This window comes from Etheostoma spectabile, chromosome 15, assembly GCF_008692095.1.
Source record: "Etheostoma spectabile isolate EspeVRDwgs_2016 chromosome 15, UIUC_Espe_1.0, whole genome shotgun sequence".
Lineage (NCBI taxonomy): Eukaryota > Metazoa > Chordata > Actinopteri > Perciformes > Percidae > Etheostoma > Etheostoma spectabile.
In genome coordinates this window covers 3,790,280-3,796,491 of record NC_045747.1, presented here as the reverse complement: position 1 = coordinate 3,796,491, position 6,212 = coordinate 3,790,280, and the positions used below count along the sequence as shown (strand labels likewise).

Sequence of the window (6,212 nt, the reverse complement as noted above, 5' to 3'; positions counted from 1 at the left end):
TCATGGTGTCTAATCAGCATCTTGATGCCACACCTGTGATGTGGATGGATTATCTCTGCAAAGGAGAAGGCTTCACTAACCATAGACCGTATATGTCCCTAACACAGATTTTGACAGATTTGTGAACAATATTTGAGAGAAATAAGCCGTTTGTGTATATAGACAAAGTCTTAGATCTTTGAGTTTAGCTCATAAAAAATGGGGGCAAAAAGAAAAGTGTTGCGTTTTAAATTTGGTTTATTGTGTTTTATGGTTTTATTAATTTCAAGCGGTTGAACTCCTTACCTTGAACATGGTTGGCATGCTTGGCTTTACATTACCTCTACTATTCTTTGGCTGTTTGGTTTTCTCAGTCAGAGGAAGTGGTGAATGTGTTTCCTGCTGTATCTCCCCCTCCAGAGACACAGTTAGAGCTGAAGTGAATGCAGAGAGAGAGAGAGAGAGAGCGAGAGAGAGAGCGAGAGAGACAGAGCGAGAGAGCGAGAGAGAGAGCGAGAGAGTGAGTGAGGGAGCGAGATCAAGCAAAAGAAGGTTAGCCAGCAGCGAGTTAGGAAAATGGCGATCATGCAGGACAAATGCCTCCCCTCGTAGATGCTGCAAACGCGTTGGAATTATTTTAGCCTTACTGCCGGCTTTCCTTTCCACTCTGTTGCACTTTATACTTCAATGAGGTGAGGTTGGTTTTACGCTGTTTTCTTGACCAGAAGACTCTTTCTTTTTGACGCGCTAATGTACGCAGATAGCCGTGAACAGGGAGACCGGACTGGTGTAGACGAGTTAAGCTGCCGCTGTTGTTTAGTTAGCCAGCTATGACTGAGCTAAGCTAGCTAGCCTCCTGTTCGGCTAGCATTTGGCAAGGGCTTGCATTTCGTTTTGTAAAACGTAGCTAGCTAAATGTTGAGCGCATCGACTGATTAACCAGGATATAGTATTTTTCTGCAGATGTCTGGCCATTTCTATGTGTATATGAAATGCAGCCAGTTTTATTTGTTGGCAGGTAACACCATAACGTAATGCTAACGCTAACTAGTACGAGCATTGGTTAACCTTAGCTAGCTGAATTGTGCGTACACATCTGTCAAACGAGAAAATCATGTCTTTTGTTCGATAAAATTGTTTCTATGGATTTGTTTAATAGTAATCTAACATTGGTAAATGAATTTCATGTATAAGGTGTTTATTAAAACACCCATAATCGCGCTATATTTGAAACAAGACCGGGTAAGTTAACTAGCCGCTTCGTAACGTTACCTTTTAGCTAGCTAGAACTATCAGTCATGCTAATTCCATGACGAAGGTTGCGCGGCGGTGACTCCGACTTATTTACCAAATGTTTGGTGACTTGCAGCGGGGACACAGTTTGTCAAATGGTCATTACACATTAAACAATTGGTGTGGAGACGCAGTGTTAATGCCTATTTTGGTGTTGAAATTGTGAAGCTGCAGAGTTGTGTTTCGGCCAGAGTGTTTAACACCCTCTATCGGCAGAAAGAAAGCAGCTGCTAGCTTACTAGACCTTCGCTCTGCTGGTTTTGCAGTCGTCTTCAACCTAACTTTTTACACTGGCCTGATGACAATGCAGACACGGTTAAATCACAAAATAATTTAATTGCATCGACTGTACTTAGATGCTGGACTAAGGCAATTGTTAGTCTCTGCTGCGCAGGAAAAACACCAGGCTCGAGAGAAGCCATGTTGGTTAAGCTGTAAGTCAGGCAACAGCTGAGATAATGGCCGATCAGGACCCAAGCTGTAACTCTGACCTACACAGACACTCTCCCTCTGTGTCTTTATCCAACACAAATAGTTTATTCACCTTGTGGAGACTTCCCTTAATGGGGCTGTGATCGTGCATTGTCCTGTTATGCAGTACAACCTGCATTTCAACATCGACTAGTTGACATACTTTCACTGTCTCACTGTGTGTTATTGTGTGCATCTCCTTGCATAACTTCTGTGGTTGAGGTGCGTGTCTTTTGACTTGACTTGAATTTACCATCAATAATTAATTTGAGACGTTTTAATCGAGTCCTGTTTACCATTTCAGGTTTATCACCTGTCTGCCTACACTGTCTCCCACGTTTTTGCAAGGTGTTCTATCACAGTAAACCAATAGAAATGTAACACTCTCATCCAGGATATTTTGTATTTGTTAATTGAGGTTTGTTTAGGTAAATCTTTTTTTTTTTAATTAGAGATGAACCTTCTTATTTGTTCTTTTAGAGATTTGGAATTGAAAGCTGTTGCCACCAAAGAAGCTGAAGCATCGAAACAGGTGAGTGTGCCATCAAAAATATTCACATAGTTTACTAATTTTAAGAGCATGTGTACCGCTTCATATTACATTTCTAGACCACTTCTCTTTAGATGATAACAAGACCTGTGTGTCTCTGTATGGTGGGCTACTTTGTGTGTGTGTGTGTGTGTGTGTGTGTGTGTGTGTGTGTGTGTGTGTGTGTGTGTGTGTGTGTGTGTGTGTGTGTGTGTGTGTGTGTGTGTGTGTGTGTGTGTGGTGTGTGTGTGTGTGTGTGTGTGTGTGTGTGTGTTGTGTGTGTGTGTGTGTGTGTGTGTGTGTGTGTGTGTGTGTGTGTGTGGCAGGGATGGGCAGCTGCTGCTTATGCAAGCACATGCAGTTCCGTTTGAATTGAATTGGAGGGTCTGGGTTGGTCTAGGCTGCATTGTGCTGAGTAAGCTTTGCTGTTTTAAAATTGCTAAATGAGAAGCCATAGTCCTGATGTTTTGTGTTGGAGAGGTGTTTGTGCAGCTCATTGTGTCCATACAGTTGCAGGCGCACAATAGAGCTGTGGACCAAAACTAGTCCATTAACCCGCTCCAAAGGCTGCATTTAATCTGTTTTAAGGTCCTAAATCTGTTTATAAATGTTATCGTGCAAACCTTCCTGGAAAGCTTTTTAGTATACTAGAGAGCCAACAAATCAACTTACATCCCATCTCCTAAATGTTGTTGGTTTTTGTTGATGTTGTGCAACAAGAGACCTAACACATGTCATCTGCCTTGTTTTGTTGGTTTAATCCATTTAATTAAAGCCAGTTGATGTTTAAATTTTGTGAATTTTCAAATAGCAGCAGTTTCTTATTAAATACATCTAGATCGAAACTGCCACCAGTACAGTGTTGCTTGAGGTCATTACACTTTCAACCCATAGCTTTTTGAAAATACTTTGTCATGTCCTTAGGTTTACTAATAGCATTTGGTGGATGTTTCTATAAAAGGGAATCCATTGTTACATAAAGTTGACACATTTACACCATTTGTGGCACCAGTGGGGATTACATTCCTTTTTGATTTTTTAGAACTATGTGATGTCTTGCTTCACTTTCACTTTTGGTTTTCTTGCTCCTTAAATGACTGTAAACATGTTCTATTTTTTTATAAATATGACTTGTAGCCAATGTGCACTTGCATAAAATGACACCATGCTGGAATAGCCAACTTGATATTATCTTGTTTGGAATTTAATATGGCAGTGCTATAAATTCCTGAGGTGTTGCAATATTGCTACGTTGGTTGGGGATCAGGTAGTTGACCATTGCAGTAAAGCTACACCTGCAGATGGTCATGGATCAAAACAACAAAACGTCTAAGATTAAGTATTAATTTTTTAAATCTATTATATTATAGTGGGATCTTTATTTCTCCACACCAAGTCACAGGTTGCTTCAGGTCAAATATTCACCGTCTGCGAAAATGGCCATAAAATCAATTTGCAAGTTTGGCATAGTGGCTTTTAAGAGTAATGTCCTGTTTTCCTCTGTTGGAAACTGCCTACTTAAGTTACATATTTTTTATTAGCTGTATAAGCTGGACTTGCTAATAAAGCCATTGTTTTGTTATTGCTGTAGGAAATACTTGATTCACAGCTTGCCCCACTCTCTTCTGCTAGCAACAAAATTGTTTTTCAGCCAGAATTGTCACATTGCCTTTCCACGTCCAAAAAATAACCAGGCTGATTTTGAATGCACTGTTGAAACGACATGTTCAATGCAGCTAGGTTGGAAATGTTACATCGTGCAATGTCAGCCTAAACAAGCCTTTGCTGTTTTCGACGAGGATGTACTCTTTGTCATTCAATAATTGAGTGATGGCTTTCCTGAACCGAGCCTTAAGTGTTCAGCCTCCGTGAGAACATGCTAATGCAAATTGATGCAAATGATGTGGTGTTATACATGCAAATTAGCCACGCGACAGCCCTCTGGCTTTTGTTCTATGTAGACAGACAAACACTTGAGTGTTTTAGTAGATGTCCATCAGTTTGTTTTGGTGTGTGAAACGGCTACTTACACAAGGCTACAAATGCAATCAATACTCTCTCCTATAAATGTGGCAGTCCTTGCCGACTCTCACTGCATGACTCACTTCAAATATAGTTTGATTATTTTAAAGTCTTTCAGCTTTCTTTGACAGCCGGCAGAAAAGGGTTCACAGAAAAGGCAAGTGGGTGGCAGTGAAGTCTGTGCTACACTGTGAATGTATATATTAGAGAGAAAGTAGCTTTTAACATAACTGAATGTAGAAGACACACTAAAAGTTAATAAAGGTGAAGACAGAGGGAGATAGTTTCAGAGAAATGCACTACCAGGACGTGCAGGTAATCTGAAGTGTTTATAACTATTATTTTGCACACGCCTTTTATAGCCAAAATAAAATGTGTATCTGCTGTACTAATTGGACTCTATTCTATTGTACTACATAGTTGTACGTAACATCACTTGTGACCTGTTATAAGTATTTCTCATCTTTCATCTGTCTGCTGCTCTTTAGCCCCCTCAGCCCTCCCTCTCTGACAACGGAAAAACCAAGATTATTCTATCTTTACTTTAAACAAAGACCATATTCAGAGAAGATTTTTTGGGAAAGCGATTAGTTTTCATCAGTCTGGTGATTTGAATGCAACGGTGAAAATGGGCTTCTGGTGTCGTTGAGCCGGTGCAGAGGGGCCAACTGTGAATGTTTTGTTTACAAACCATAACAGACGGATTCTACCCATTCTGAGTTTAAAGAACAATTACCAAAATCACATGTTTAGCACCTGTATTTAACTCTCGGGTGCCCTGGATTAGGGAAGACGTACTTGGGATCAGATTTATCATGTACAATTACTGCATGTTTTATTCTGCCTTTTTGTAAAAAGTTAAGGAAGTGCTTACAGGAGAAACATAGAAATAGATAAATAGCTTTTTTTAATTTTATGCCTATTTGATAGGACAGCTTATACATAAAAGGGGAGAGGGGGAATGGGCCGCAGTTTGGAATTCAATCTGCCGCTATTGCGGCAAGAACTGAGCCTCTGTACATAAGGGGGCACGCTCTACCAGGTGAGCTACTCAGGTGCCCCTTTTTGTAGAAAGGGTCTTGGATTAAGTTTGCTTAACCTTTTTATTTTAGTTTTCAGTACCACTTGTCAATTGAAAAGAAAAAAACATAAAACAAGCAAATGCAGAAATTTTGCTTCCCCCCCCCGTTCTGATTGCCCTGTTATTCTTTAACCCTCCTTTTGCTTTTGGTAACTCGCAGTTCCCCCTCCCTCTGTCAGCTGTAGCTGACGGGGGATGGGAAATTGTCGGTCCATTCATAAACAGATGCTGTCCATGGTGTGTATGTGCGCACTCCAGGAGGGCCCCCACCATGCTCTGCTGTCGTTGAGCCATCTGCTGATGCACTTGATTGTTGGAGGAAGGAGACAGGGGGAAGTGTGGGAACAGAGGGAGGAGGGTGGGGACTAAAGGTGGCAGCAAGTAATGGCGTTTTTGCATTACAAGGTACCTGCTCGACTTGACCGCGGTGCCCCGTCCTCTTTTTTCCATTGCAGATTAATACCGCCTCATGTGTGAGGCGAGCGTGGCTGGTCGTCATAGCAGGAAACTGCCGTGACCTAACGCAGCACGCACACAGAATGTTGATGGTGTGTTTTTGATTCTCGGCATGTGGCTGTTGCCACAGCCAGAAGACAAATCTAGTTTCAAAAGAAGCTGGAGGAAGCAAAAAAAACAAAACAAACGGTGGCTAAACTACTTAAATACGGCGGGTTTGTTCAGGACACCCACCGTCTGCCATTAGCAATGATGAATAGTGACAATTCTTTCCGACCAGTCAGTAGTCATCAGGTTTTCATGTCACCTTTTGGTAACGCCTCAGCTCACTTGGAACCTTGACTGAGGTGATACTAAAAAAAAAAAAAGGTACCTGTCAGC

General features: G+C 41.3%; 1 protein-coding gene across 4 annotated transcripts in view; it reads left to right on the top strand.

The window, feature by feature from the left end:
- The first annotated feature begins 418 nt into the window (after nt 1-418).
- Nucleotides 419-6,212, top strand: part of LOC116702319 (trinucleotide repeat-containing gene 6A protein) — a 38,558-nt gene continuing 32,764 nt past the window's right edge. For all 4 annotated transcript variants that reach the window (XM_032536486.1, XM_032536485.1, XM_032536484.1 and 1 more), the window contains exons 1-2: nt 419-671; nt 2,224-2,275. The gene's annotated coding sequence lies outside the window, so the exon portion shown is untranslated. The remainder of the gene's footprint in view (nt 672-2,223; nt 2,276-6,212) is intronic.